This window comes from Catharus ustulatus, chromosome 3 (genome assembly GCF_009819885.2).
Source record: "Catharus ustulatus isolate bCatUst1 chromosome 3, bCatUst1.pri.v2, whole genome shotgun sequence".
NCBI lineage: Eukaryota > Metazoa > Chordata > Aves > Passeriformes > Turdidae > Catharus > Catharus ustulatus.
In genome coordinates this window covers 35131895-35152513 of record NC_046223.1, presented here as the reverse complement: position 1 = coordinate 35152513, position 20619 = coordinate 35131895, and the positions used below count along the sequence as shown (strand labels likewise).

General features: G+C 38.4%; 1 protein-coding gene across 4 annotated transcripts in view; it reads left to right on the top strand.

The window, feature by feature from the left end:
• Positions 1 to 20619, top strand: part of SMYD3 (SET and MYND domain containing 3) — a 386727-nt gene that overhangs the window by 76880 nt on the left and 289228 nt on the right. The gene's annotated exons all lie outside the window — the stretch shown is intronic.

Genomic DNA, 20619 nt, shown 5'->3' with positions numbered 1-20619 from the left:
TAAATTATTTTTGTCCTTTCACAGGAATCATGTACATGCCTGCTACATAAAGCGGGTCTTTAGATGAGAATATAGAGCTATTGGTTAAAATATTAGCAGTTATGTTTATAAACAAGTGAATAATACATAACACCGGTCTGTATTTTTTGCTGTTCTTTTTTAATGTGTTTAATATAAAAAATGTGTTGTGGGAGTGTGTTTGGCTTTTAGTTGTTTTTAGTATTTGCTTTATTTTAATGCCACAGTATCCTTTTCTCACCATAAAAATGATCAATCAGTAAGTAACAGATTCAGTGTGCATCAGTTATTTTCCACTTTGTCTTGATGTTAATGTCACTGTCAAGTACAAAATATTCTCCATAAAAACAATATATGTGTGAAAATAAAATCTTACCAAATCAGTTTTAGCTGATTTAGTCTGTAGAAAAGGTGGCACAGGGGTGCAGTGTGAGCAGTGTGTCGGTCTCTTCCAAGCAATAAATGGTAGGACAAGAGGAAACAGCCTCAAGTCTCAAGTGTAAAGGAAGGGTTAGGTTGGATATTAAGAATTTTTTTTCATGGAAAGAGTTGTCAAGCATTAGAACATGCCTGGTGCTGCAGTCCCCATCCCTGGAGGTGTTTAAACTGTGTGTAAATGTGGCACTTAGAGACTTGGCAGTGCTAGGTTTGTGGTTGGACTTGGTTTTCAATGTCTTTTCCAACCTAAATGATTCTGTGACCCTATGGAAAATAGATCCTTGCTAAACTATTTATAGGGTTTTATAGATCAGTTTATGCGTTTGGTGGAGAAAGATAAAATTGCTATTAAACCAAGTTTTATCTTTTTGATTATTTAAATTAAGAAAAGAGTACATAAAATGCTAAGTAAAAGCCTTGCAGAATTTTACAGTTATCATAGCATTCATTGAAAATGAGAATATTCCCTGTACATGCTTATTTGATGTCTGATTCACAGGGTAAATTCTTGACCTTGTGCTATTCAATACTTCAGTGAGAGTCTTTGCAGGCAATGATGACTTTATTCATTTGCCCAAGCACTAAGAAAAGACTAGGCTGAACTACAGCTGTTTGGTAAGATGTTGAGATGAACCCAAACTTTTTATTTCAATACAAATAATATTTATTCCACTGTATTGTGACCCTGTGAATTGCATTTTCATTTGGCCAAAACCACATATTCTTGCTGTAAGAGAAATTGTGTATGGGCATACAGTGACAGACTTCTGGGGATTTTTAAGAGTCAGGACTAAAATCTTTACTATTCTATTTCTGTGGTGAAAGAGACCTGATCTATTTTTATTTATTTAAATATCGAAGAAAACAAAAGGAATTATTTAAACCAGTCAGTGTGTAGAAAACATTGTCGTCTGTTTTAAAAGCCAGTATGGCAGACAGTGTTTTTCTCCCTCCATCCAACAGATTACCACAGTAGTGTGTCTTACTACAGTTGATTGTTTTCATTATGCTTGGATGACCTTCCATGTCACTTTGGGTTTGACAATGCTTTTGTTACTTTTTTTTGTAAAAAAGACATAGAGGTCAGAAGCTGTATGCTGCTCACTCTGAAGCTGAAGTTTTAACTTACTAGCTTCTTCAGAAAGATTTGGGAATGTTGTGGTCTCTTGATAATTCTTTACCAAAATGTCACATGTGCTGCAGCAGAAGTAGCTGGAACACACTCCTTCTTAAGTTGTTCTCTAGGATTTAAGGATTTTAGTTTAGGTACCAGTGAAAGGAGTGGCTAATGATAAGAAGCAAAGGTGGGGTGTGTGTGTGTGTATTTTTTTCCAGCTTTTACCCCATCATGGCATGTATTCCTGGAGGAAGAGCAGGAGATGGTGGTCTCATAGAGTGGAGAATTGCAAAAAAATATTTCTATGGGGTTTATAGCCATAGAAATACTATGGATGGTCCTGATCTAGACGTTGGTTTTGCAATGACAAAGCATTTTAATAATAAGATTTCTCCCTCATGCACAATTTCATTGTACCCCTTCAGATAGGATTAGCTTGTTACTTACTTGCATGGCTAGATAAGGATGTTGTCTGTACAATGTTTTATTTGGAATGAAGTCCAATGTTCATTTCCAATAAGTGAAAACAGCTAAAATGCTTCAAAATATTTAAGTAACTTATTTGCTACCACAATAACTGGAAAATCTTGGATTTGTGCAAATGTAAGCCTTTTGTATTAGGAAGTCACAAAACTGATTGATAAATGGATATTCAATAATTACATGAAAGCTTACTTAAAACTTGAAAATTTTGGCCTCATAGAAGGAAGTAAATATGTGGAATTTCTTGGTAGACTTGAAACTGTCAGTGCAAGATACAGCAAATTGAAAAAATACAGTATCCTCTTTTTTTCTGGCTTACTGACAAAATTAATGCTGGGGTCATATTTGGAGGTAAGTAATATTTTGATGTTCTTCCTGATAATCAAATTATCTGAGAAAATTCTTTGTGTTATCATAAATCTATATTGTGCAGTCATTTTATGCAGGTGATTTTTAAAAGTAGATTTTTGACCTGATAGAAATGAAAATGTTTCTTAGAAGTGAGAAGGAGACTTCAATGGGGAATATGTGAGATTATTCTCTTTAAAATCAAGCAGGCAAAAATTGTGGACTCTTTTTGAAAAATACAGTAGTTTCACGAATACAAGCCGCACGGATTATAAGCCGCACCCCCGGTGCCTCGACAATGTTGCTATCTTTGTCAATAGATAAGCCGCACCCCGAATATTAGCCGCACTTTCGTTCATCGCGAGAATCCGTGCGCAGCTTTCACAAATTGGCCAATTAGTAACAGGATCGCGGCATAGCGGGGTTTACTGGCTCGGGGCGGGGCCAGGAAGGCTCGGCCCGCTCATGGTTGCCGACGGGGCCGGGTAGCCCAGCTCAGCGCCACGGCTCGGCGGGGCTGGCCGGGTGGTGCTGCCGCCGCCGCCGGGCTCGCTGGCCCCCCTCTCCCGTCAACACCGCCCCGCTGCCGCGTTCCCTAGCCCTGCCGGCGGGCTGCCGCCGCCTGGCTCGCCGGCCGCGCCGCGTTCCCTAGCCCTGCCGGCGGGCTGCCGCCGCCGCCGCCCGGCTCGGCGGCCGCGCCGCGTTCCCTAGCCCTGCCGGCGGCCTGCCGCCGCCCGGCTCGGCGGCCGCGCCGCGTTCCCTAGCCCTGCCGGCGGGCTGCCGCTGCCCGGCTCGCCGGCCGCGCCGCGTTCCCTAGCCCTGCCGGCGGGCCAGCCACTGCTGCCGCTGGCAGGCATGCCGGCCGCCTCGCCGCTGCGTTCACGTACTCGCCCTGCCGGCGGGCCAGCCACTGCCGCCGCTGGCAGGCATGCCGGCCGCGTCGCCGCTGCGTTCACGTACTCGCCCTGCCGGCGGGCCAGCCGCTGCCGCCCCTGCCAGGCTCGCCGGCTGCCCCCTCCCGTCTGCACCGCCGCCGCGTTTCCTCGCCCTGGCCGGCACTGCAGGCCCCCGCACCGCCGGGCTCCCCCACGCTGCTGGCCCCGATTCTGCTGGGCTTCCCCCGCTGCCAGGCAGCCCCACCTGCCGGCCTTCCTGCTTCTGCCATGCTCCCCTGCACTGCTAGCCCCAGTTCTCCCGGGCTCCCCCGTCCTACTGACCCGGCTCTGCCGTCCCCCTGCCCTGCCCTGCTGGCTCAGGCTCTGCCGCCCGCCCCCACACTGCAGGCCCCGCCTCTGCCAGGCTTTCCCACCTCTGCCGGGGCCGGCCGGGCTCCAGCTTGGCTTGGGGCTGCCGCGGGCTCTCACTTCCGTGTTGGCAGCTTTTAGAATTTTGTTAATGTATTAGCCGCCCCGGAATATTGGCCGCACTTCCGGGTTTCCACCAAAATTTTGGTCAAATTGGTGCGGCTTGTATTCGTGAAATTACTGTACTCTACAACTTCACATCCCAAGGAAAATCTTGACATTGATGCTTAACCAATTTTCATAGCCCTGCAGCCAGTGTTCCCTCCCATGTGAAGAGAAAAAATGCAGGCTTGGTCTGGTAAAGCTGGCAGGCTCTGCCTTCTGCTGAGTGAGTTCTGGAATCAAGGATTTTTCATAGAAAACACCTGATCATTTATACTTTTTCTTCAAAGATTAAGTAGAGTGTTACTGGATGTTTGCTGGTAAACAAATACCAGCAAAGCCTGTGTAGAGCTTTAAACAGTAACTGCCATGTGAAAAACAATATAGAGCTAGAGGCCAATCTACAGGCAAACTGTATTATTTTGCCAGCATATAACAAAGTTAAACAAGCAGCTGTTTTCTGCACTGCCTTCAGCTTTTAGCTGGCCTTGTGTGGTCTGGCTGGATTATGTTATAGTAATCTGGTCCTGATGTGACAGTCTTTGGTAAACATAGCAATGAACATAACTGGAACTGTCTTTTCTTACATATTTCTTTGTAGGAACAGAAGAGACAAAAAAGTAGTGCTTACTTATGACTCTCTATTTAAATAGGAGTTTCTCAAGAATTAATGAGACCCTTAGGTGTGATCTTCTATGAAAAGAAATGCAGTTTATTTCTTCCCATAACAGCTGTGCACATTTTCATCACTTGATTGAAACATAGGCTTTTTCTGGGGATTTCTCTTTAAAATTTACATGCAAGTGTTTGTAGAAGACCAACCATGCATTTACTCCAAGAAAGAGAAAGGTTTTCTTCTGTCCTGTTAGCAATGAGTTTCACCAGCTCAGTAACAGGTCTAATATTCTCTGTGTGATTTCACCTGGCCACTGCTCCTACCAATTTTGCCTTCATAGAAGCCTGGCACTGTGTCTCTATTGCTTTACCTCAGAGCAAGGTTCCATACTCTTATTGCAATAATTTTGTTAGTGCTGGCAAGCAAAAGTGTTGAAGAAATTCCCTACTGTTCTGATTGATTTCCACGATTTTCTGGCATTGGCTCAGTTTTGCCTCAGCAGCCTTAGCCATCTGCATCTGGTCCAGCTTCTGGCTGCATTCATGCAGGGGGTCAGTAGCTCCAGTGAAGGATGAATGCCTGATTCATGTGGTTCAAGACTGAAGAAATTATTGCAACCCTCAGTTCTTCCACAAGTCAACCTGATAGAACAAAGGATATCAGTGTAGTTAAACTGTGCCTGACCAAAATGCCTTTCAAATATACCAGTTATGTCTTTTTATTGAACTGAAGAGTGGCCATAAAATCTTTGCACTGTCCTTATGGGGATGAGGGCTGCAATTTTCTGTAGCTAGCTTGTGGGAATTTCCAAGAGCAAATACATTGACCCTCTGCTGGAAACTGTTTATGTATCAACAGATTTTCTTCTTTTATTTATATATATATTTATTTATATATAATGGCTGCCTCTATTTAATGTTTATTTTAAAATGTTGGTGTGCTGTATGGATGCAGGCCAGTTTGTCCTTCTGAATCAGTGATTGCAAATGCTCCCATACTGGTATTCTTCCTTAAGTTAGTCAGATCTCTGTAAGATGTGAGTGCTTTGGTGTGTACTATAAATGTATGTTTTGTGCATGTTTTGTGACATATTATGGAATTTTGCTTTTTACCCCCTTAAACTACAGAGGGTAACCTTTCCCTGCCTCAGATTTTCTGGTGAAAGAATGCTCTAATAAATTATATTTTAGGAGGTAGGGCGTGAAGAATTGTGAGTACTTAAAACATGGTCAGAAGTCACAAAAAACAGCCAGAGGACAAAAATGCTTAATATGCCAGTTTATACTTGCTGTGAGATTTAGCCAAATGTTCTGAGTTTTGAGAGGGTTCTACTGTGCTGATGACATGCTTACTAATGGTTTTTCATGCACTGCTTGGTTATAGATTATAGAGATGAAACTTGATGCTGAAAATGGGAAATACTGAGCTGTGGGATACCATTCCTTTAGACCAAGGCAGAGTAGAGTGCTGCCTGGACATCATATGTAGACCCCGGTATCTCAGATGTTTTATGAAAGAACAATCCCAGCTATTTCTTATCCTTTAACTACTACTGTCAACAGTACTAAGTGAGGAACTAACAGTTTGCTATTTGTAGTCACTTAAAATGAACTTGTGAGCTTCCTTAATGAAACATAAAACTATTTCATTAAAAACTATCAAATCACATTATAATATTGTAGCTGTTGAAAGTATAATTTTACTTGTCTAAACCATAACACTTCTACATAGAAGATTTTATTACATAGGAATGCTGCTTAATTCTTTTATTATTTTTGAGGAAAATCCTGTATAACAGCTTCCTCTAAAAGATATGATGCAATAACTTTATAATCTTACCCTAGCCCCTGTACATCTGTAAAGGTACTGCCTGTAAAGGAGGCACAGTTTGTGTCCAAATACTCTGTGCATACTTAGTATATGTACCTCCCTCCTCAAATACTTGCAAATGGGAAACAATAGACAAAAGGAAATAGTGTGAACACAGTGATAGAATGACATTTCTTAACTTTTCTAGAAGAGACTATTTACCATTGTGAACTTTTATTATAGTATAAACAACTTCCCCCTCCACTAGGAAATCTGAACATGGTACAAATGTGACCAGAAGAAAAAAGCACACCCAAAGATAAAAAAGCCCACCAGAAATACCTTTCTCTCAACAATGTTTGTAATTCTCACGAGACATTTCCTGACTAAATACTTTCCATTTTATTCATTTATTCTTCTGTGTATTTTTGTTTATGAAGGAAGGCAATATGTATTTAACCACAAATCACATATTGTATCAAATATCTGATGTTTATAGTCATAAATAAAAATGCAGGACTGTCTTTTAGTACTTGTGTGTACTATCCTTCAACATCACTTGGTAACATTTAAATGATTGTTTTAGCGTATGAGTCAATTTAAATGCATTTGATGAGAAGGAACATGGGAAAATATGGTATGATTGAGAAGCAGCATATGATGGATGTCAAGAAAAGAATTAGGATTATAATAGCTTAAATTTTTGTTACAAAATAAGTTGGTTCTGTAACTTTCTGAGTTCCTTGGTGGTACACTTAAATTAAACATTTGAAGAAAGAAAAGTAAATTTTTAAAGTGAAGTAGATGCCACACTGATGCTGTATTTGAATATACCTTACAGGTTTCTTAAAGGAAATTATATTTGTGATCAGGATGAGTGAGCTTTTTTGGTTAAAAAAGAAGAAGGTTCTGAAGGTTCTATAAATTTTCCAAACTATTCAAAACTCACTTAAAATGATGAAATAACTCCCTTATCTTTACCACCCCCTCCTTTTGGACAGAGACCTCTTTCATCTGCATTTGACTCCTTAAAGAGAGAAACAGGTAAAAAAAGATCCTTTCCCCCCAGGCTGTTGCTTCAGTCTTCTTTAGCATTTTTGATCCATTCTCCATAAAAAGCTCCAGACCTATGCCAGCTTCTTTACAAGTTTTATTTTATTTCTAATTATTTATTTTCCTAAGGACATTTTTCAATTAGATTTCTAAAGTATTCACATAAGAAAATAATCTCAAGATGTTTCAGGTGAAGGCAGGTATTATAAAAAGTGCCAGTCAGCTACCAAGTGAATATAATTAAACATTAGATCACTATCCAAAAATATTACAGCAGAATTGACAGTTTTCAGTTATCTTGTTACAGGACTAAGCTGGCTTTTGCTCACAAGGGCTTAATTATCACTGTATCACCATTGTAGCTGTCACTTTGACTTTGCTTTTAAGTCTTTTTTTAATAGGTGACTGTACAGTCATGAAGTGCTGAAAGTTTGTTAAATGTATTGGACTATTGCCCTGTACTGTGTTCTGTGTAAACAAACATCTGGCTTGGCTGTTGAGGTTGTGTACCTGACCCTAAATTAGCAGAACAGTATATTTGTATCTGAATTCTTATTACACTTTGAATTTTTGAATCATAGATTTGTAAGGCCAGGCTGATGAGAGGGAAGGTGTTAAATGATGAATTTCATGTGCCTGGGCCCCAGATACCTATGGCCAGAAATGGAAACGAATGGAAGAGTGTTGGTGCTACACTAAAAGAGTTAGCTGTGAAACATTTCTCATAGAGAAACCTAATTCTTCAAAGGGTAGTGTGTGTTTGTTTGTTTGTGTGTGCGTGTGTGTGTGTGTGTGTGGGTGTGTGTGTGGGTGTGCGTGTGTGTGTTTGCTAGTGTCAGCCCATGGAAGTGTTTCATCCTCCACTTGTTGGGCTGCAAGAAAGAGTAAAGGGGGAGATGGGACACAGCCAGGGCTGGGCTACAGGACTGAGCTGGAGGCATTCACCTCTTCTGATCATAAAGCTGTAGGGGCAAACTGAATCTGAATGCACTGAATGCATGAGTCCATGACTGTAAGTTAAACTGAAGTGGGGATACTGTTGATTTCCCTTTCTTGCCTTCATTAGTCACACAATTACTTCTTCCTTGCCACAGCATTAGCACTCAACTGACCAAAAAGGGAAGGATGAGTCAAGGTCTGAGCCAGTTAAAGTCAATCCCAGAGAAAGTGAGTCTCATCCGTGTGAGATGGAAAAGCAGGTCATAGAATTTAGAAGTCTCCAGGTCTGTGAAAGTAATAAATAAAATAATAGGCTTAAAGGTGGAATCATAATTATTAGTCCAGGCATAGGTGGACTTGGTGTTTCAGAACTCCTGTTGTGTTTGTTTTTAACATGTTTGTTTTTCAGTGCTTTCTGCTATAACTAATTTGTGAGTGACCTTTCAGTGAATTAACTGATCTCACACACTTGCCCTTGATATAATAGACCATCCCTTTTGGTTTTAAAATAATTAATCAGGAATCCTGTAATAGGAAAAGCAAAATATTTCAAGATCTGATTCTAAATGTCCCCTGGTAAAAGTCTTACTGACCATTTCTGAATGAAGTATAATGGCCCAGTTGTTGAGAATTCATTCTTACTGCACCAGATTCCTTTAAATGAAGCATACTTATCAGCAATTCCAAAGTGGTATGAAAAAGCTCATACTTGCTCTAGAGTAACTACTATTTGAATTGCATTTTGGCTGCAGAAAGCCAAGGGAATTTTTTGAAAATAAGGTAAAAGATGTTACGCTTTATTGTAATTTATTGCATGGAAGATTCATGGAGAAATTTAAGGTAAGGCGGATGAAGTAGAAGGTTGTTTAAGCAAGACTTTTTGGTCCTATTCAGAATGTGCTTTAGGGAGTATTTGAACTGCAGATACTTCCACTTTTAACAAGAAATTAAATTTAGATTTAGACATAACAAAATTAGCAATAAATATTATCTAGGCCAGTTTTTCTCATCAGGTGGCAAGAATTGTAGGTGAGTTTATTTTTCTCTTCCCCATCCTCCTTTTTGTCAGTAACAAAAATTGTAAGGAAACAAAGTCTTTTAAGCAAAGTCATGTGTGGTAATGATTATAAACAATACATGTGGAGACCCTGTAGTTTGTGTGTTTGCCTAGGGCCTTTGTTGTTAGAGCACAATCATATGCCAACTACAGTAATGAGTGCTAGCATTTATGTTGATAGTTTGTTCTGTTTTTTTTTTCTCAGATGTTATTTCAGTATGATGTAGGTAAAAGAAAATGAGAAATGCTGGCTACCTTCCTTGTTGAGTAGAGCAGTTTGTCAACTGAATACATCTGGCCTTTGACAGGCATGCTTGTATTTGATTACCTACTGAAGATGTAGTGCAGGCACACACAAGTTGGGTAAACATGCTGAGGGGGCAGTTTCCTTACCTCCCATGAAGAATATTCATCTTAACTTGTTTTATGTAGAATTAAACTCATGCAGTTTCTGTTAGAAGGAACTTTTACTAAGTCATTCATTGTTTATGTGAATTTACATGTTATACTTTTGTCAAAAAAGGATTGTATGATTTAGTATGTTGTGTTAATGAATGTACACAATAAAGCAGTGTTCTTTAAGATGCTGGACCTTGAAAGAAAAAAGAGGCTTATTCTTTTGTGTGTTTTACCTGCAGATGATGCAATTACAATCTGTGTAAGTCTACTCAGAGAGGAGAGCTAGAGAGCATGAAGTGTTTGGTGAAAGATTCATTGACCTTCACCCCCAGACTGCTTACATGAGCAATGCCTACAATGGGGCACAAGAAAGTCTTTGCTTGCAGAATACATGTCAGCAAAATATATCTGCAATATTTTTCTTTAACATTCTCCATTATGGCAGTCATGGTAGTCATATATTGTGGCATTAGTTCTTTCTCTAGTCTTCTTTTAGTCCCCATGATTTGGATTGTTTTTCCTTTTTAAAGGCAAGAAGATGCATAACTAAAACATAATGATTTACCTGCTGAATATTTTAAATGTTGCAAAGAAATTGAAATAAGATTTGACAATTTGACTTATGATGTATGGTAGAGAGAAGGGAAAAATGTTTTAAGGGGACTGAACTGCTCAGAGACATTCAGAGAGCTCTGCAAATCAATGCTGAGAGTGACAGACTCATATATCAACCATGACTCTGCACCAGCTAGAATGTAATGAGAACTTCAGTAATTTGGCTCTGCTATGGTTGAATGCTGCTTCTGGGTGAAATTCCATGAGCATATTAGAAGTGAGACCAGGTCACTTCTGTCTTAGCAGACAGAGGTAATTTTAAAAATAGTGGTACTTACCCTGGAAATAAAACTTTGGTGAACAGCAAACTATAGCTGTAGGAGTATATGAGAGTAAGTGTATGCATTCACTTCAGCCATTTATTTCTGGTTTTGAGTTGTTGTTTCCTCCTCAGGTAGATTTGAGGGAAAATCTGTAAATAAAGAGGTTAAGAAATGTATTCACAGGTAAATAATGAGGAACCGTTGCAGTTTATATAACAGGATATTGGGATGACTCACTCTGTGTGAGATGTTAAATAAGAAAGAAAATAAAAAAGAAAGCCAACCCCTTAATATGTTTATTTTTTCTGGTACTGCTCTTTTCATATGTCTCTTACATTAAAAAGTGATGTGTTTACTTTCTCTTCTTTTAGCTGGAATGGAAAACTTTGCTGTACCCTGAGATATTGTAAAATAAAGAAGGTCTGTTCTTTTGATACAGAAAGGGAAAAGACTTCAGATTTGGACTGGGAAGCCTTTTTTGAAATTAGTTTTAGATTTTCTTTGCTCTAAGAAATCTTCTAGTGTAGTAGTACGTTACCACTCTATTCTGATAAGGTTAGAATGACTTTCAAGAAAGTATTTTAATTGTTTACCAAAATAGATCAGAATCAAATGAAATTTGTATGGTGGTGACAGTCCATCAGGGAGCCTCTGGAAGCCTTATGGAGAAAGAGAATTGACTACTGTTGATACATAGACAATGTTTAATTCATAATTTCCTAGCTTTTATGTTGCTTTCCAAATCATGCTGTTGTTTACAGAAGTCAGAGGTTTGTCCAAAGACAAGCTCTATTTTTGAAAACTGGCAAAATTTTCCATTGGGAAGAAAACCACTTGGATGAATAATAGGAGGTATGTTGTTTTTCCCCTCTGCCCCATGTTCAAAGCATCTTTCTCTGGTTGCTAAGCTTGTTCTTTTGGGTTGCAGTTACTGCTACCAGATATTCAGATGGCTTTAAGAAGTCACAGAATGGGCTTTTCCCACTTCTTCCTGGGCTAAAAATGTGTTATGGCTTCTTTCCATACTTCTATATATGTATTTATTTAATGTTTAGAGTAATCCATGTCTGTCCCTTCCATGGCTTGCTACTGCATTCTGGGATCATCTCAAGCCCAGTGCTTGTTGCATCCCACTTGTTGTGCTGAATTTTGTTGCTCAAGTTTGGAAACAGTCAAATTTCTGAATTAAAGAAATCCCAAACCAACAACATTTTTCAATTCAATTTAAAAGTAGTTTACATTTTTCTATAAAACAAAATTATTATATATATATATATAATATATTCCAAAAATATTTTTGAAATATTATTTCAGCATTTAAAATTTGTATTTTAAACTGTTATTAATTTTTTGTTTTTCCCATGAAAACATTAATTTTAAAATATGCAATGATTTAAAAAAAATTCTAAACAGCATCAACAGATGGCACTTCAGTATTGAAATGACCTTTGGACTGAAAAATAAATTTTTATACAAGAACTTTCTGACTTTCTCTTAGCTTTGAAAATAGTTCATGTGAGAGAGTCTGTTACAGCAGTTTGCACTGGTCCATGAAAGGATCTGATTTATGGCAGCAATCCTCAACTAAAAATGTGTAGCAGGGTGAAATCACATTTCTTGAAGTCTTATTTTCCTTGCTGTCTGTGTGATACACATGGTAAATACAGGCAAGATCTAGCATGAACACCTCCCAGTACCAGGAGGGTAAGTAGGAGAATCCTTAAGCATTGAGCTCAACAATGACTGAAGTTCCATTGTTTCCAGGATCAGCACATCCTCTTCTCTAAGTGATAAACTCTTCCAGTAAAAGAATTGCAGAATAGTGATTGTCATTCCTGGAAAAGGCCTGATTAGACGCTCTCTCCCATATAATAGAACAAATCAATGACAGGGAGGGAGGAGATGTTTTGCCTTTGTTGTTCAGTCACGTTGATTTTCAGTATGCGGGTGGCATCTTCATGCTAGAGTGATAGACATATTAGAAAAATACACCAGTGGGACTTTGCCCCATTTCAGTCAAAATGCAGAGCTAATTAATGGTGTAAGGAGAAAATGCCACTCTGTTAGACACCTGTTCAGCACATTAGATTAAAATGTGAGTCACTTCTTTGGACAGGAATAGCCATTGCAGAGGAAGCTGTTGGGTTTTGACAGCTTGGATGAAGAAGGTTGCTAAAAGTCCTGAGCAAGAGTTTGAAATGAAGGATACTGAATATATTACCAAAATTCTTCTTTCCAGGAAGCAGTACTTCACATTCCATCTTAAAATTAAGAAATCTTAGGTACAGGAAAGGTACTTTATCTTTGGCTTTTCAGAATCAATTCTCTTAAATTCATTAGTTTTCCATATGTTGTCTCTAGGGCATAATTTTGCGATAACTGTATGCTCTATTTGTAGTATTTGTTAGTCATTCTTGAGGGCACATGGGCTTGTTAGTGCCCAAAGCAGTAAATGCAGTTTTCTGAATGGTGGGGCTTGTCTAGAGAGGGTTTGGTTTCATGTATCAGGATTTTTTGCCTTACGGGTTTTTGCTTTGTAATTCGACATTGCTCTACAGATTTTTCTCAGCTAAGAAGTATATTAAGAGATATTTGGACCAGGGCTTCTACAGTAATCAGAATCACCAAGGTTGGAGGAGAATTTTAAGCATTAAGCCAATTTTTTCACAGGAGGAGATCAGGTTGGTCAAACAGGACCTTCCATTTGTAAATCCATGTTGGCTGGATTTGATACCTTGGTTGTCCTGCATGTGTAAGGGTGCTCAGGACAATCTTCCATGACTTTGCCTGGAACTGAAGTTAGGCTGGTGGGCCTGTAGTGCCTTGGATCATCCTTCTGACCCTAACAAAGCTTCATTAATAATTTGTTTGACCTTATTACTACTCTGGTACTCCTATTACCAACAGAAATTGCTTGGATAAGTTAAAAACTGGTGAGGGCTTTCATCCATCCTGGTATCAAGCTAATTTTTAACCAAAAGGTGCCCAATCTTGAGAGTTAAGTTAAAGGGTCATATTGCATGCCTCTTCACTGCTATCTGTGGAAGAAGCTGTACCATCCAACTCTTGCTCATTGCACATGGAAATCTGTGTTGGTGGTGCTGGACTGCAGATTTTCTGTGGGTTTGGGTCCCTCCAGAAAGGGAGGTGTGATGGCCAGCCCAGAGGAGCACTCCTTGTCCTTCATACTGTTAGTACACTTCCCAGAGGTTAATTTATCATGAGCCAGTGCCTTGCTGACCTCTGCAGGGAGCTAATATAATGTGCTTTTCAGGTTTTCCTGAGAGATGGATGCCACTTCCCACAATCCCGTTCAGTCACCTGTGATAAAACTAAGTGTGTCAAGCCAAAACTAAATGTGCATGAGGCTGTGCTAAGGTGCATGGGGGAGAGAGTTGTCCTATTCTCATTTGTTTTCTTTCAACAAACACTGGTAAGGTCTGAAAGATTGCTACTTGTCAGGAATCTATCTTCTGTTTCATCATTGTGCAGTGGCTTGATTTCCAGTCCCTCATTTTTTGTGACAGCCTTGTAAGAAACAAATGCTGCTGCTGTGACTGCTCTGAGAGGAAAAGGGAAAGGGATGTTATCTAGAATTGTATTACAAAACTGCTTTCATGTAAGGACCCCATTACATTGCTTACAGCTTTTATATTCCACCATGTGCTTTGCTTTTTTAATCAGACCGCACCTAATTCAGTTTTGGGGTTTTGTTGATTTTATTTTATTTAGCCTCTACTGCAGAAGATGATTAATGAACAGTATTTTTTTTCTTTGAACCTGCTGTGTATGCAGCGCTGCATGCCACTGCAGTTTGTCTCTTCTTTTGTATGCACTGGATGCCTGCTTTTTTTTTTAAATTTCATTTTTGGTTTTATTTTCCTCCCAGTATAAACTTATTTGGCTTTCTGATACACCCCCAGGAATATTTAGCCTCTCAAAAAGTTGGTGCATACAATACATATGCAGATGTTTGTGTATGTTTTAAATTAGATGTCTAGAGTATTTAGTATTCAGATACAATACTTTGTTTTGAGCACATGAAATTTAATTATAAGGCAGATTGTACTTGTCTTCAAAAATAGTGTACAAGACAAAAATCTAATCAATTTCTTTTCTTCTACAAGAACTGTTGGAGTAAAAATTCAAATTCATAGAATGTTTGTCATACAAACAACTGTTCCTGAAGTTATAATTCTTAAATAAGGACAAGAATTAAATTCCAAACAGCCTCCTGGCAAATGCAACAAAAGGCAAAATGATCTAGCTCTGTAATGGGGAGTCTGTTGCCCTCTGAGACAAGCCTGAGAAGAGATAACGTGCATATGGGACTGATATGGAGGTCACGTAAGGAGGAATCTTTTAATTTAATTAAAAGCATAATTAATCCTAGAGAGATTGTGTTACCCTCTATGGTTGGATTTTATGTGTCTGCAGTGTTTGCAAGCCAAAAAGTAAATGTATTTTTGACATTTAAAGATGAGAAAGTATCACTTTTTTTTTGCCAAGAAACTTATCTGATTGAGAAAGAATTAGTGAAATATTAAATGTCAATTTGCTGGCAAACATAAAATAGGCAATGCAAACCTTTGCCTCTTGCAGAAAAGATAATGATAAAACCAGCTTTTTTCTACACTGACTTGTTCTGATAAGTTCTGCCTGTAGGATTTTTTGTAGTAGACTGCTACATGCCATTGTACTTGTATGTGGTGCTCATCAGTGGTCAGAAAAGCTAAGGCATTAAGCATGCATTTTAGAACAAAATGATACATTAAGAATTTAACAAAATAATGTTTGCATTATGATGCTGCCTTCCATTTTCTGAGAACCAGCTATACAATAAAATACACCATTTAAACTCCATTTTAACAGAAGCAGTTGCCTGTGATGAAGTGAGATTCCTTTTGCTTGATGAATCTTCATTTTATCAACAGCTAATGAGCCTGGACTGCACTCCTCCAGCTGAGAAGGGAGAAGGGATTTGTTGTTTCACATGGCTGGAGCACCTTAGCTCCTGTTGTGCTACTGGTTCAGCATTTCTTGTAATTGGTCTGATAGCAAAGGGTCATCTGTTATGAAGCTGCTGTTCATCACATTTGTCCTGCTAGAATGACATCAATTTATCTATCTATCAGAAAGTTACTGGACCAGCAGTCTGAGACATTGATGGTTTATTTCAATATATAGTCATCCTGAGATGTAATGCATTTCACTTTCTGAATTTTTCAGATGCAGGAATACTGAAACAATTATTAGCAAAATTGGGATTGTGCATACATTTTTTAGTATGTAACTTTTTAGAGATGTCATCTACATACTTTGGTATAATGCATGGTATTAAGTAGGTTTTTTTCAAATTCTAGCATTTCTCTCTGGTTCCTCAGAAAAGCATCAATTTTCTTGCAACTAACAGTGAAAATTGATAGTTACCAAGACTGTTCAGAGTAATTTACTGCAACTATAAGAAAGGCCATGTTCCTGAGTCTTTCTAGCGCAGCATCTTTAACATGTTAGTGTGACTCTGCAGTAACATTAACCTTTTGGTAAGTCATAAATGTTAAGCCTGATTTCCTGGTATGGGGTGAATGTACTAAAGGAAGGGAGAAGTTCCTCTTGGTTCCTGAACTGCTAGAACTGAGTGGCCCCTTGTCTTCCCCCACATTGTGTCATGTGCTCTTTTAACTCAAATAAATTATTCTAAGGTTCTTAGGTCAACATAAACATGTGTTTCTCTTCTGCATTCTTCCTTTTCAGCATTTCCTGACTGGTTGTTCTGAGTTTTTGCATTTAAAATTTTTATTCTGTGTCCAAGTGTAATCTGGTATTGAAAATCATGAATCTCCATAGATTACGGTAACCAGAGCTATTGCAGACTCCTCAACTGCTACTTACACCTTGTAACAATTTGCAAGAAATGAAGCTGTAGTGTAGTCAAGTCTGTTCATTGTTCTATTTTGAGCAACGTTGAAAGTGTATGTAAGAGGTTGCAAAGCCTGAATAGCTAGGCAGACCATTTGATTCATAAAAATTGACATATACACTTGCATAATCCTGTGTATAAAACGTGTTGTAAAGAGAAAGATGGCTAGAACACAGCAGAACAAGAAGCATAATGTTTTCCTTCTAAGTATCAAGAAGCTGTATCTAAAGAAGGGCTGCTTGGTGATGACAGTGCTGCTTCTTTCTCTGTAGGTTCAGTTGACATTTGCTCCTGTATGCCTACTGGTTATCTTCCATTTAATCTCTCCTTTCTTCACAATTAAGCAGGAAAAGGAGGTGCTCCCTCAGGTGTAGGAAACAGAAAGCAGCCAGGAGCTGTGCTTTGTTTTGCTTTTAAGAGAGGTAGGAGCATGGCCTCTTCTGATAGCTGCTGATTTCACAACTATTTTCACACAAAAGAAATGCAGATCAGTTAATCCAACATAACTATAATTTCTTGTCATTCAAAGAGTCCACAGTGGCACAGAACTAGATCCTCCCCTGTATATTTTGCCAAACCCAAGTATGAAGTATTATGGCACAGGCGTAGAAGTGAGATAATTGCAATTTAGGAAAGACATGCAAAAATAAATTGTTTTAATTTTTAACTTGGCTTTTGTTCTTCTGATGTGTTTTTTTGGAATCTGCCTGTAGTGAACTTTACCTGACCTTCCTCACTCCCTTTCCCCATTTTTTCTTCATTCCCACCACATACCTTGGGAATTGAAAATGAGTCTGTGTATTCAACATGCCACAAGGCTAGTATGCACGTTTCTGTGTCAGGGAAGAGTTTGGAAGAAAATAAGGAATGACTGTGTTGTGTTATAAAGTGGAACCGGGAATTTTGCAGAGCAAAGCAATTTCAGTACAAAGGTAGATTGCAGATGTCACATTTACTGAGGTGCTGCAGCCCTGACTGGTCTTTGAACAGACTGTATGAGCTACAGTATTTCAAGTACGTTTAGTGTTTTGCTGCAAGAATTATGTTTTTTAAGGTCAGGCAGTGAAGCAGGAGGAGAGCACACTGAAGTGAAGACCAGTAACAGAGAGCCAGACAAAGAGAGAAGGATTGAGTAAGTATTTGAAAAGGTTACTTCCCCTCCTAGAAAGGAGACCATTTAAAATATAGGTGACTGTTGTAGGGGAAACATAAACTAGTGAGTGGGCTAAGGAGAGAAAAGAAAAAGCAGAGCATAGAGTGCAAAAAATGGGTGGTAAGAAGAGCTCTGTTATGATTGAGGGTGTTGGAAAATAAAAGACAGGAAATAAGAAAAGCTGGGGAGAAAATAAGAAAAACTGGGAAGGTGGCAAGAGCTGAGGTGATATATGATGTGGCTCCAGCAAGAGAGGTGGTAAATACAGGAGAGATGTTTCTTGCTGGTTTCACCTGGAAGTGGTAGCATTGCTTAGTAGGTTTGTGTTAGGCCATCCTTCTCCAAAACACTTACTCAATTTACTTCCTATGTAGCGTGTGTTCAGTCAACATGGTTTGAGTTATAAAAACTCAACACCTTGATGCATTTAGAAATGCCTTTTCAAATCTCTAAAAATCTATTTGAAAACTGAGAAAAGCTTAAAGTTAAAAAGTACATATTTGAGTGCAAAAATTAACTTTGTTTGTAAAATACATTAGGACAGCCATTTTTAAAATCTCTGTGCTTTCTTTGAACTTTTTCTTTGTTCTGCTGTTATGAATTCAGATCCCTGGTGTCCTTTCCTCCTTCCCATTTGGCACACCTCTTGATTGTTTCACAATTTATCTTTGCTGCCCAGGGAATCCAACTGTCTGGGGCTAGTGGCTTTATCCCGCCTTTGTGTCAAGGTCAAAATCTTTTAATTTTACAGGTAGAGTGAGTATCATGACCCCAGGGTCTGCTGCTGTATTTTTCAATGCTGTCAGGTGTTCTCAGAATGACAATGTCTGAGGTTTATATACGTCAGCTTCTTTATTGGGCTCTTTGGTGGTATTTTGTCTAATTTGTCTTAGCAAGCATATGGGTATTTTCTTGTTAACACTAAAAGCTTGTGGCAGTAAAAACCCTCAGATAAAAAAAAAGAGGCTTAACAACATTCTTATTATAATTAAATTGAAGACTATATTTATAGAAGGTAAAAACAATTTTGGCAACATTATAATAGAGATAGGTTTTCCTTACTACAGTTTCTGCATCATATCTTTAATCAGTAGTTAAGCTAAGGATGTCTTTCATGTATTTCCATTCTTTGAAAGGCCATTGCAACAGGGAACACTTTGAATTACATTTTGCATCTACAGAGTTTGGGATTTTTAACAAGGGATTGAGTTTCCTTTAGATCATGTTTTTTGCTGGTATAAAGTACTTAGGCTTTCTGATTTGATCTGCCTGTCTTTTAGCAATGAGGTGTAATAGGAATATAAACTGAAACATGGGATCTCTTGCACGTTTTCAGTATTACTTGGATCTTAAAAATGGTCCTGATCATATGTATTCATTGAAACAGCTGCAGTAGCTTCTTTGCACAAATATATCAACATATTTTTATATCTTCAAAAACTATAAGAAAAGTAAATTAAAGAAGGTGACATGAAAAGCCAGTTACTCCAGTAGCGGTAAATACCATTTCAGTTGCACATAGGAGTCAAGAGACTAATGTGTATTTGGAGCAAAACTAGAAGATGGTTCAGCTCTAACAAATTGGTACTGTAATCTTTTATTCTGATATTTCTTCCAAGTCTTATCAATTTGGTTCCTAGTGAATCATTTTCAGACACATCTAACAAATTTTATTATTGCTTTAAGGTGTAGAAGTGTAACCCAACAAAATGATTAGAAGATTTCTTTTCCCTTATGGGCAAAATAAAATATTTCTGTCAGCCCCAGAGTTTTTGAGATATTATTGCCTAAATATTTTACTTCTCTTCCCATCCGATCTCCTGATCTTTAGAAAAGAAAAGAAATAAAACCCTAAATCTGACAATCTGCTTTGAAAATATAAAACTGGTATGGAAGAATAATGAGCATCTGAGAACAGCTAATAACTTCAAGGGCCTAAGATCTAGAGTTACTGAGAACCTTTTCCTTTATCCATTACCAAACTATTCTTTTTCTATTAAGCAAAACAAAAAACACCTACAGTTTTCTTAAAATTTAGTAATCTTCTTGACATGCTGCTTTGAACTGCACAAAGAGCACTAATTTATCCATTACGTGCAGTTTAAAATTCTGTTAGTTATCTATACATGCCAGTTTACTGAATATTTTGAAAGGCTGCTCTCAATTTTCCATTCTTTCTGCTGATAGTCCTGTGACTAACAAACTGATTAATCTTTGGTATTGAAAGGGGATGAGGCCAACCATGCCAGAACAACACTGGGAACTATAATTCTGAGAAAGCTGAAAAAGACTTTTTGAAAAAGAATCTGTTGGCATCCATGAAACCCCAAATCCAGATAACTTATTCAGTTAGGTAGCTGTGTTGACTTTTTTTATAAAGAGTGTGCTGTATTGTTTCTTGTCATAAATGTTTTTGTCTGCTCATTTTGCAGTGAGATAGATTACCCATGCTGTATGTGCAAATTGTGGCTGTACTCAGTGGTCCAGGCATACGGACATTTGTGCCGACTAAGCTGTTTTAACGGCTCTTATAAACTCTGTCAGCAAAATATTTGCATATTTTTAATGTGGTAGCATTCCAACTTTCTCAGCATTCATCTACCTTTCTTATCATCTCTAAAGAAGACTGCTGCAGTTTTTGAAGAATCTTTATTTATTCGTCTTAATTTAGGAAATTATATTATCTGAAAATGAGCTGAAGTCCACATATAAATTAGCAGGACCCAGTTCATAAAGAAACCCAGATGCCATGGGCCTCCTACACTCCTAGTGGCCTCCAAACATGTGGTCTAGTACTTCTGGCTAAATGCAAATCAAAAATTAGGCTTTCAGCACTGCTGTGAACAAGTAAATACCATTTACAGAATAAAACATTTAATCTCAGTTACCAATTCTGTATGATCCTGTATTTTATATATCTTCAGAAGTAGAGACAGAGGCACAGTTTACTAAGAAACTGTGTTTAACACAGTTTGCAGGTAGTGA